General features: G+C 52.5%; 1 non-coding gene across 1 annotated transcript; it reads left to right on the top strand.

The window, feature by feature from the left end:
• Positions 1-1,214: 1,214 nt before the first annotated feature.
• On the top strand, positions 1,215-1,332 carry LOC123566977 (small nucleolar RNA SNORA71). Its single transcript, XR_006689690.1, has one exon. It is a non-coding gene; the product is annotated as a small nucleolar RNA SNORA71 (small nucleolar RNA).
• The last annotated feature ends 10,556 nt before the right edge of the window (positions 1,333-11,888 follow it).

Raw genomic sequence — 11,888 nt, 5'->3', positions numbered from 1 at the left:
GCAGTCCAGGAAGGAGAAGAGCAGTTTCTGCAGCAATAAGAGGATTTCTCTTTACTGGAGGGTGTGCAGCTTCTCCAAGGGGAAGGAGCTTTGCCTGAGACTGTTTAGGGACTCCTGGGACCTCTGTTCACACACTGCATGCACCATGGTTTTCTGATACTAGAAAAATAATGACCAGGACTGTTCCTTCTTACTGTGTTCTAGGTCCCAAATTCTGGAGTACTGTGTGGTCTCGAACAAGTGCCCTTTTCTCTCTGTGATCCCATTTTTCTATTTGTAAAATTAGGGGATTGGACAAATCCGTCAGTTTCCAAACTCTGATTTGTGGAACCCTGGGGCTCACTGGCAGGGATGGGGAGAGGAAAGCGGGTAGGCAGGGGTGAGACCCACCTCCTTTACCCCAACCACAGTGGCTTTTCTTTCATTGGTCCTACATTCAGTTTTCTAAGGAAGGTTATACATGAAGAACAGTTTTCTGCTACCAGAAGCACTGGACCACAACTGGGCTCCAAGATCACTTAGAGTCTCTCGTGTTTGTATGGTAAAGGTACTAGGTTTGGAAAACCAGATTTTGCTACGTCCTTTAACAAGTGTCTGTTTCATAACTAGCTTTATTGTGCTGAATTTGATATCTCCAGAAAAACAGTCGCATCTGTGCAGACAGGGAGAGCGACTTGAGGGAGTGTGAGGATGCCACAGAGTCAGACGCAGAGGGGCAAGAATGGCTCTTGCAAAGCAGTGACCAGGGGCCAACTGCCCACAGCCCACCTCCCCAGGCCCACTGGGGCTCCAAGTCATTGGGAATGCCCCAGGCAGGGGGGATGGCTGTCCTCCCTGTGTTGAACCAGCAGAGCTGTTTTCTTCTGGGTCCTCCGCCCTCCTTGGCTGTCATCTCTGAGCGGGGTGCGCAGCCCTCCGGCTCCGATCCACATGGAGGCTGGTCATCCATCTCCTTCTGGCATCCGTCAACTGCCTGAGCTGTCGGTGGAGGCTGCTGCAGCCTCTCTGTTGCTGACCTCTTGCTCCCCAGCCTCTTGAAAACTCCCTGTGATTTGTCTCTGGTCCTCCTGCAGTCGCTCCGTCTTCCCCTGGGGTCGGGGGTCTCAGGCTCTCAAGACTGTAAGGCTCACTGTATCCGCTGCCTCATTCGCCAGGCGCTTCAAGCTCCAAGGCTCCCCTTCTTCCTCACCTTTGGGTCTTTGAAAATTTTGCGCCCCTATATTCTGAAGTGATCCTGGTCATTGACAGTCCAGGGAGAGAAGCTGCTGAAAGCATTTCCCCTTGTTTGGAGGGTCCACTGCTGTCCCTTCTAAACTCTGGAGTTTTTCCACACCTCCTCCTTTTCATCACCTTTTAGATGCCTCCTGATACCTGGAGTCTGGCTTATGGAGTGCTCCCTGTGTGAGGTTCAGTGCTGGTGTCTGTGAGTCTTCAACCAAGGTATACATTTAAAAAAAAAAGAAAGAAAGAAAGAAAGAAAGAAAGAAAGAAAGAAAGAAAGAAAGAAAGAAAAAGAAAGAAAAGAAATGTTTTTTCTGTCTGACCTTCTATTTGTGTCAGCCCAGGCCTGGGGAAAGGTGAGGGCAGGCCTGGTGGCTTTTCCAATCTGGTCATCCCCGAATCTCAGAAACACCACTCCCCTAGTGCTCCCTGCACACCCAGGCTATGCTGGCCAGATGTGTCTCTCTGGTCTCTGTTGGACTCCAGCCCAGCCTATTCTCCTTGGCAGCAGCTCCTGGCCTGCTCTGCAGAAGGGGCAGCTATTTCAAGCCAGGCTGAGGGCCCTGGATGTGACCTTTTAAAGAAAAGATGATGGTAGCTCTCTTCCCAGGCAGCACCACCGCGGTCCCACAGAGCACCTGGCAGCCCCCTTCTGAGTCCACACATTGCCTGCAAGGATTGCTGGTTTTCAGTTCCTTCTCAAAACTTTGCCTTGGGACAGTGGCTGAGTCGGAGGCTAAGGCTCTCTTGGGGTATCCTTTGCCCAAGTGCAGTTCCTCCCACTGAGCCACAGTGTAATCTCTGAAAGAGTCTGCCCAGGCTGGGGCTGCCGGGTCACCTATTTATTTTAATAGTGCAATCCCTTTTGGGATGACTGTAAGCAGAGGCCCCAGGGAAAGACATCTGAAAACAAGTTGCTTGGAAGCAAGCCTCTTGGAGGACCATAGGGGGGTGGATTCTGGAGTCTTTCTTATCGTGCACCCATGCCTCCCCCACTCCCACTCACATTGGCCTAGTCCATGACCCTCCCTTCCTTCTTGAGGAGATCAGCCTTCCAGACTCCTGGAGGCCCCAGCATGGGACATGCCACAGGTGACCCTAGAAGCCAGGTCTCTGATTCTCAGTCCACTTCTCATCACTCCTGCTGAAACCACATGTCCCTCGGCAGGTACATTAACTAGAGGACCCTTGCTGTGGCTGTGGAGGTCTGGCAGTTACATGGAGGCCCAAACAAACTCTTGCAAGATACTGTGGGGTGCTAGAGGAAGTAACTTCCTGGGAGGCAAGAGACCTGGTTGTGGTCTCAGATCTGCTAAGCGGCTGTGTGATGTCGGATGAGCAGCTTGCCCTCTCTGGGCCTTGGCACCTCTAGTTCTACAGTGAGTGGTTTGACTCTGGGAAGTGTCAAGGCCTCTTCAGGGTCCCTCTGCTCTAGGTAATGTCAGGATCTTCCTCGAGGCATGAGGGAGAAGCTTGTGGTAGCAGACAAGAGCACGTGGAGCAGGACGGGATGACCCTGGTGTTCTCGTGGAAGAAGGACCATGACGGCTCCTTCTCCCCACATGGCCTCGTCTCAAGGCCCCAGAGTGAGTGCAGTATGGGGCCTGCTGCTGCCCCTCCCAGAAGCCCTCGCTGGGGCAGTGAGCAGTTCCATGCTCTGTATCTTCATTCCATGGTTCTTCCTAGGGATCCACTTGTGACAAATGCCTCCTTGATGGGAAGTGGGCAGGAAACATCTCCCAAAGTACAGAAAGTCGGCCCTCCACATGTAGCAAATTCCCACCTATTCATGTTGGCACCAACCTGGGCAGGTATGAAGTGACAGGAGGAAGCTCAGCACCTGCTGTCAGGGCATGTAGACTGGGGGGACAGGCAGCAGTACCTGCTGCTGAGGTCATGAATCTTAGTCCCCTCACTCAGCTGGTGACACAAATCACTTGTCCCACAGCTGCTTCCACGATCCATTCTGTGGGGCTGGTGGAAACTCATCACCTCGGCTCCTCTGGGGTTGTCCTCCTGCCTCTCAAATTACCCCTCTGGGCATGGCTCATCCCAGGAGTCAGAGGGAGGGTCCTCTGGGTATCACCCCTCAGGCCCCTGGGCCCTCACTCTCCCTGCCTGTAAGGCCCCTCCAGGGCACAGCCTGCTCTCTGCTGCCTTCCAGACCTGACTAAGGCACAAGGCTCCTTTCTGTGGCTGTCCCCAGCCCTGGCCCCCAGAGGTCTCCCCAGGAGCCTTTGCTGTAGGCTGTTGCTCAGCAGGAGAAGAGAAGGCAGAGTCCCTCTCTCGAGGAACAGCTTTCACTACTCTCCTCCCTCCAGCTTGGGGAAATCTCCTTTTGGTCTGGGAGCAATACTTCCACATTTACGTTTCTTCCAAGATCCCTTGCTTCTTGCTAAGAGCCTGGCTGTCCTGCTTTCTTTCTCTGCAAAGCCTCCACATCTTCTAACAGATTTATATCTGTGGAAACAAAAGCCAGGACATCCCGTGGGTGCCTTCTGCTTTCCCCTGTGCAGCCGGCGTCTTGTGAAACAAGGGTGCACAGCGGCAAGGGACAGGAAAGGGAGAGCAGAAAACTCAGCAACGAACAGGCCATCTGAGATGAGATTTTAAAGTAGTATCTGGGCACCGTCCCGGATACTATGTTCCCTTGTAGAAGCACATGTGAACATGAGTGCCTGCCCCTAGGCTTGTGACTAAGGTCCCCATGAAATAAGCAGAGCTCAGATATAGACTGGATTCTGCAGTGCCACCCAGACCCCAGGGTGGGGACAGGACAGGACAGGTCCTTGGCTGTATAACTGGGAGCCGACCATGATACGAAGCCATACTTGGGTCATGCAGGATGTCCAAAGAAGCCTCAGTCCTGCGGTGGTATGCAGAGAGAGCGTAGCCAGATCCTGTGAAGCAGGAGGGCAGTAGAAACCTAGCCTGAGATGCAGAAGAGAGGAGCGGAGGTGGAGTCTGGGAGTGGCCCCAGATGGGGTATGGTTTTGCAGGTCAGGCTCAGGAATTCAAGCCTGGTCCTTAGGCAGTAGGGAGCCATGGGTGGTTTTTGAACACGGATGTGAGTGGTGAGAGACAGGAAAGGTCCTGAGTGATTTTAAAGAGAAGGATGGAATGGGTAATCACTGAGCTGGGAGTGGTTTGGAAGGCTTCCTGAAGGACTCATTCATTCATTCATTCATTCATTCATTCATTAACGCAACAAAGGCTTATCTAGCACCTTCCATGTGCCAGACACTGCTCATGGTGATGAATGTAATAGAGTGTCTTCCCCATGGCACTTACACTGTGGGTGGGAAATGGGCAAACCTTAACTAACGTATAAACATGCATTCCAGGTGGTGATGCAGGCTCAGAAGATATCATCGCAGGGTAAGGAGACTGAGAGTGAGAGGGGATGCTCTTCCAACTAGGGCAGCCCGGGGAAGCTTCTAGAGGGGGTAGTATTGGAGTAGAGACCTGAAGAGAATGTGGGGGTTGATTTGTCCTAAAGAATGAGTTGGCTTTGCTCAGTTCTGATGGACAGGGAGTGTGAGTGAAGCCTTCGGGGAGGAGTTCACGGGAGCTGCAACCTGCCAGTCCTGCTGCTACAGAGACTCTGGGGGTGAGCTTTGAGTGGTGAGGTTGGAAAGGAGACAGTGCTATTTGGGATGAGAGTTCTAAGGCTGGGTTGAGGACTTCAGTCTTGCTTGGTGAGCCTCAGAAGGCTGCTGCGCAGGAGGTGAGCAATGGAATGAAAAGCGCTTGGGTCTCTGCAGAAGGCTCCCTTCCAAAATTACAGTGGGTTGGCCAGTGCAGGGACCCAGGAGCAGACTGAGCATGCCCAGAGAGCCCCCTCCTTTGCAATTACTACAAGCCCCAGCACAGGGCAGGGCCAGACCCCTTGGGGATCGTCTCCATATCAAAGGGGAGATTAGCTCCAAGTCCCTAACGATGCTGGATGTGCTGGCCACACTCACCAGCGCTGCCTCCTCTGAGACTGTCAGCTTTATATCTGCTTCTTTTTATCAATACAGGCAAATAATTCTCTAGACATTTATCATTTTAAACTGTCACAGTCCAGTGCCTTTCCCGAGGACCACAATCAATACTGATCTCGGTTTGAATACTTTTCTGACAAGGTTCCTATTTGTAGATTCACAAGTAGAACTAATGTGTGTTAAAGCTATTCAGTTTGGCATTTTGCAGCTCCATTGACACATTAAATATAGGCGTTCACCACGACGATTAACCTTACAACTATTAAGTAATAAAAATCCTGCATACATATTTATTAGCTGAACATCCTATTCCGGCATGATGCCTTCCCCAACGAGGCCTTCCCATGATGGGAAACCAGAGAAGGTGGAGGTGGCTGCTGGAGAGATGAGCTCACTCTTTGCAGAGAATGTCAGGAGGGATGTGGGGATCTTTGGGCCACAGTGTTGGTGGGAGGAGGGGAAGCTGCTCTGGGGATGGAGGCCCAGATGGAGCTGAAGCTGACAGGGTACTAAGGTGGGTAGCAGCAGAGCTGAGATGTTCTAGGATGGTGGATCCAGCTGCTCTCTGGGATGAGATCCCAGACTTCCTCATTCCTGATGCTTCTGAATAGGTATCCTTTCTCTTCTTGGGCCTTAGTTTCCTCCTCCTCATAATGGGGTCAGACTAGAATGTCTCCTGGCCTTTTTATAAGGTCATGGCATGCATACAGTAGGATAAAATTCGTAAAGCCTACAGCATCAACAGGCAACGAGTGACCAGATTAGGAGACCCTGGGTGCCCCAAAACCTCCTCTGGTGATCAGGAGGGTTAAGGCGATTGACAGCTCAGTGAGTGGGGTACACCAGCGGGGACTATCAGGTAGATGAGCTCAGATGTCCCTTTTGCAGTGGATACTTGGTGACTCTGTCTCCCTGCTTATTGATGTGGAACTCTGCTTCCTGGATCCATCTTTCCTGGACCAGCATCCAGAGGGACCCTGAGTACCTGTCTATTTCCTGGCACAGGGGTACACGGGCCCCAGTATCCTGGATGTGAGCTGAGGCAGCGGCAGGGCAGACATCTGCTCATGTCTACTGCCATTCTGACCAGTTGGTGCCCAGGCCCTTCCCATGACTAATAATATGAGTTGGAGGGCTTCATAATGGGACAGACGAGGGGTTCTAGAATCAGCACTCCCAAATCCAAACACCCTTGCCAGCCTTGGGGGCATCTATCTGGCTTTACCATTGGTCCATATTTGTGAGCTCTGGCTCAGTCCCAGGCCCAGGGCCAGCTGGGGTTGGGGAGTGGGTAAGTGACAGCAGGACACACCATGTAGTGGCGGAAAGGAGGAGTCTCCACACAATTGCAGCACATGGCAGTCAATGTCCGATGAGAAAAGGGACAGAGATCAGAGTGGGCTGCCTGGAGGAAAGAGCCTCTGCTTCTAGACTCACTGGACAAGCCAGGATTCGTCAGGCAAAGAGTGGAAAGGAGTATTGTCGGCAGTAGCATGGCACATAAGAGGGGACCCTGTGGTGGCTATGAGGGGTGCCCTGAAGACCTCCCTGTGGGAGCACAGCCCCATGAGAGCTCCAGCTGCCACGTTCTGATGTCACCGCTGTGTCTATGCTCCCAGCCAGCGACTGAGTGCACAGGCGTGTCCCAGTAGACAAGGGCCGTGCCCTGACCCCTAGATTTGGCCTTGCCAAGCCTTCTTGAGACTGCATAGCATCTTTTCTTCACTCATGGTCAGACCTGCTCTGGGATCTGGCGGCAGCTCTCCCAGCCTTTCCTCACCCCCTCTCCATTTTCTTGCACATGGACGTTTCCCTAATAAATTCTTCACACATTGCATCCCATATGGGTGTCTGCTTCTTGTAGGACCCAGACTAACACAAGCAGGAAGTGCTTCAGAATTGAAGGGGGTTCATTCTGGCCTCTGGGTAAAGTGTGAGGGTGAAATTGTGATTTCCATTTTACAACAAGCGAACAAAGTCTCCACAAAGTTCTAGATGCAAAATACTTTTTAAACTGCAACATGACTTCTGAAAATAGGCCCTGTTGATGGCTGTGGAAGGGGTTAGGTGCTGGAGCAACCACTTCCTGGAAACCTGAATGCACACTTTCCATCTCATAAAATCCCCCCGGTGGAGAAAGGGAAGTGCACTTGTCTCCATGATCGCCGGAGGAGAGAGGGGCTCAGATATGCACCACTTTTGGTGCATCGACTTCGGGTCTGGGATGGGAACCCAGGTCTGTCTGACGGCAAAGTGTGTCCCAATCTTCTGGGGTGTCTAGACACTGTTCATGTGCCAAGGGACAATCAAAACCTGTCACCTCGGCTCCAGTTGGCAGGAGGATACTTCCACCCACACTCCAGTTGAAACAGTGGGAAATGCTGTCAGGCTGACTGACCTGGGATGCGAAGTTGTATAGAGAAAAGGCAACTCTCCATTTTTAAAATTTATTTAAAATTTATTTTTATTTAGTTACTTTTTTAGAGACAGGGCTTTGCTCTGTCACCCAGGCTGGAGTGCAGGGTCGCGATCATAGCTCACTGCAGCTTTGACCTTTGACCTCCTGGACTAAGCTATCCTTCTGGCTTGGCCTCCTGAGTAGGAAAGACTGCAGGTGTGCACCACCATGCCCAGCTAATTTTTTATCTTTTTTTTTTTTTTTAAGAGATCGAGTCTTGTTATGTTGCCCAGGCTGGTCTTGGACTCCTGGACTCAAGCAATCCTCCTGCCTCAGCCTTCCAAAGTGCTGGGATTACTGGCGTGAGCCACCGTGCGGGGCCGTGACTCTCTAGAGCGGGCCACAGAACCCCCACACAGCTGAGAGATGTGTGGACAACTTTTGCAGCACCATGGTTTTGCTCAAGACTTGGCCTCCTCCTGCACGCCCAGAGTCGGAGGGTTGGGGCGCACTGGCTTTCTCCTGACCTTAAATGAAAGGGGATTGAGACTGGCTCTTTTACCACCGTGAGACCCGATCTCTGTCTGGGACCTGTCATTGGAGGACTGCTAGCGACCATGGCGCAATGGGGAGCAGCTGACCTTGCAGTGGGAAGGGCCGTGCCTCTACTTTCTCAGAGAGAGGGATCCAAGGGGCGAGGCGCCTCTCCTGGGAGGTGAAGGCTGGCGTGGCTCAGTGCCAGGGCTGGGGCAGGGAAGCCTGGAGCACTCAGACTTGCTTCTAGGGGGTGTCCCAAATATGGTGAGCTGCATTAGCCACTGTCAGTGGGTGTATGCTGAGGTGCTCCTGGTTTTTCTCTGTTTCTATTTTCTATCTTGACAGAAAAATTGTGATTTTCACACTGTCACTAAACCAATAGGTCCCTGACATGTGTTTTTGTAATCTGTGGAGCTGGTTTCCTGTACTTCTGACAGTTCTATTACATCTCTGACAGTTATATAAAATTTTTCCTCTGGGAAGTTGAGGGGGGCCTTCGCCTCTCCCCTCACTGTAACTCCCCGGTCCCCCACGCTAACTTGTGTTTGGAGATGACGGAGCAGGATGAATGCTTTTCTTGTTCCTGCCCTGTGTTAGCTGCCAGTCACCTCCTGGGAGGCGGAGGGTGGAGTGCACAGCCAACAGACAAGGGAGGGAGCCCCGAACCTGAGCTCCCTCAGGTGGGAGAGGGGAGCAGCACAGAGCCAGCCCTGGTGACTCAGGAACCCACAGTGGAAGGATGCTTCATTCCTGCTGGGTTCCAAATTCGGCCGATTCCCTCTGAAAGTCCTGCCCTTGCCCCTTGCAAACCACAGGGCACTATACTGAGGGAGGAGGCCACCCTGCTTCATGCTGATGCCTGTCAATGTAGGGGGGCAGGAGGTTGGGGCAGAGCCTTGGCTGCAGTGTGTGCATGCTTGTGAGTGTGCACATGTGTGTGTTGAATTCAGGGTGTCGCATCTGTGCACATCCACCCTTGCTAGACACTGTGCCAGGCCCTGGGGTGATGGGGCTGTAGCCTCTGTACCTGGGGGGCCCAGGTATGGGTATGAAAGCTAGAGCTGCACCCATGGGTGGAGCACCTACTCTGGGTAAGTCTGTCCCTGTGCTCACACTGGAAGCACGTGCACCATAGGCACGCATGAGTGGGTGGTGCATATGGGGGTAGATGCGGGGAACATGTTTGCTTCTGACTCAGCTGCTACTGTCTGGTGCTAAGCGCAATGTCTGTCTTCAAGACAACTACTTCTTTAGTAGAAACAGTGATAGAAGGGGTCGCTGGAGGGAGGGGAGCAGGGGCCAACATCACCTCAGCCACAGGCATCGCCTATCCACAAAGTGGGAGCTTTATCACCCTGGCCCTGTCACTGCCCTTCTGGGTGGCATTGGACAGATCCCATTGACTCAGTCAAATTAGGAGGAGGCACTGAACATTATATTGGGGATTCTCTACAAAGCACATATAAAGTGGCCCCCAGACCCCCAAATAGCACCTCAGCCTCTGCAAAAGCCTTCGCCAGATCTCAGCCTGGTCTTGAGACATTATTTGGGGCCTTTCAATCGACGTAGCCTGTCTATGATTTTCCTGTCTATGGAAAACGAGGCGTTGCCATGGCAACTGCCACATTACACGCTTCTGTACTGACGATGCCTCTGAGATACAGAGCAGCTTCTCAAAGAGATACACTTTTCAACATGTCATGTAGAATTCTGTACTTGTTAGGGAAAATCGCATTTCCAGCAAAATGACATGCCTCTCCCGGACTTGCGGACGCATAGCTCACGCCTTCCTTAAACAAAGAATTTTATTCACTGCCTCCCTCCTGCCTCTCTGGTCTGCTACTGGCTACCCACCCCTCCCGCGCCCCAATTCCCTTTACATAAAACATGAAGCTGGAGATGAGGCCTGCACAGAGGGCAGGGCTCCACTAGCCAGGGTGGAGGAGCCCAGGGTGGGCTGTCCCCTATGGCGGAGGGGCCCAGAGGCCAGGTCTGGGGATGGGTGCCTTAGCTCTGGCTGTGGGGTCAGCTAGCTGGCCTGGTCCTCTGGTGTCCCTCCACTGGCTTCCAGGACCCTGGCCTGACTTCTCGGTGTCATGTTTAGAGGAAGGATTGCGAGCTCCCCAGCCCCACTCCTTGGTCAGCACTGCAAAGGGCCTAAGTTAGGAGCTGGTGTCCTCTTCAAGGTCATGGCCTCAGTGTATCCCGTGTGTTCAGCAGAACCATGTCAGCTGCTTCATCCCTGTCAGGCAGTGCGTTGGGGATAAAGCCAGCCTCAGCCCTATCCTCCTTGGTGTGACACTGGACCCACTACTTCCCCTTCTTGACCTCAGATCTGCCATCTGCCCCCGAGCACGTGGGCTGGATGCCCTTGGCAAAGCCTGCTCTGAAAGTCCGAGAGTCTGAGATCCTGTCCCCATGCTCCTGCAGATCTCCAGACCCCAGCTCTCCTTGGAGTTCTGCCCAAGGTCTGAAGCTGTCTTTCTCTCAGATTCTGTGACTGATAAATTGGCCACTGAGATATCCCAGGGAAGCCTGTGTGGACACAGGCTTCCCCTAAGGGAACTGACTGCCTGTACTTCTGAGCTCAAATCAGAAGGCTCCTATCCTGGGAGCCCACTCTTGCATGTTGGTCTTTGCCAGAGGGATGTTGGACCAAGCTGCTGAGTGACCAGGCCAACACCTCCAAGTACTGATGCATTCAGATTACTTGCTGAATTGATGTGACATGCATGTATTGAGGGTCAGCACTAAATGAGCTAATACATGTGAAGCAGTTTGATGAGTGCTCGGCACATAAGAGCCATCGGTGCTCATTGGCCATGGTGGCATGAGACGGTTGTGCAGACGCGGAAACACTTGCACAGCCACTGCCTCCAAGGAGCTGGGAGAGAGGGGATAGCCCAACATTGAAGTCTCAGCACAGGTGGGGAGGGAGTGCTCAATGTAGCCTGGTCCTGGAGGCTGGGGAGCCCCTGAGGGTCTCCAGCCCTTTTCACTGGGCTGAGGGGAGCTCTTGCTTTCAGGAGAACTGACTGGGGCCCCTTCATTCTTTCCTATTAGAATGGCCTCAGAATTGAGAGGCCCCCCAGGAGTTAATCCCACAGTTTGCATTGGCCTCTCTCCAGGGAGTGAGTTTGAGGACATTTTCTCCCTCTGCCTTCCCTAAGGCAATCGCATTGTTCCTGGAAAAGCTTGGCTAGGGAGGGCTTTGTAGGCCCCTCGGGCTCCCTGCGGGTGGTGAGGAACCCTCAGGCCAGCCTCCTTTCACAGGCTGGTTATCTGGGAATTTGGCTCTTAGACAAGTTGATCAGCAGTTGTCCTTCTGCCAAGGGCCACAGGGAACTTCTGGAGGGGTGCCGTGGGGTGGTTCGGGGCACTAGAGAAAGTAAGGAATAGCCAGGCCTGTGTCAGATACAGAAGGGCAGCTTTACACGAGGAATTCAGTTTTCTCTCCTTGAGACCAGTGATGTTCCAAGTGGTTCACAGATCCGTGTTGCTGGTTCACAAACTGTTAGTGGTCCACGAAGGAGTAAGGAGGTTCCATCAGAGCGTAAAGCAAATACAACACTAAACACATACTTAATTCAGCTTATATGTGCACCCAAACACACATGCCTATAATTTGTATTATAAGACACTCGATGAAGGCAGCAATGCATGGATTCAGGTTCTAGTGCAAGCTTCGAATGCCACTGCAGACAAGCCCTCTGAATAACACTGCTCTCCACCACCTCTTGCCTGCC

Source organism: Macaca fascicularis, chromosome 9 (genome assembly GCF_037993035.2).
Source record: "Macaca fascicularis isolate 582-1 chromosome 9, T2T-MFA8v1.1".
In the NCBI taxonomy this organism is placed as follows: domain Eukaryota; kingdom Metazoa; phylum Chordata; class Mammalia; order Primates; family Cercopithecidae; genus Macaca; species Macaca fascicularis.
The sequence above is the reverse complement of the archived record's forward strand: the minus strand, read 5'-3'. Positions and strand labels throughout refer to the sequence as shown.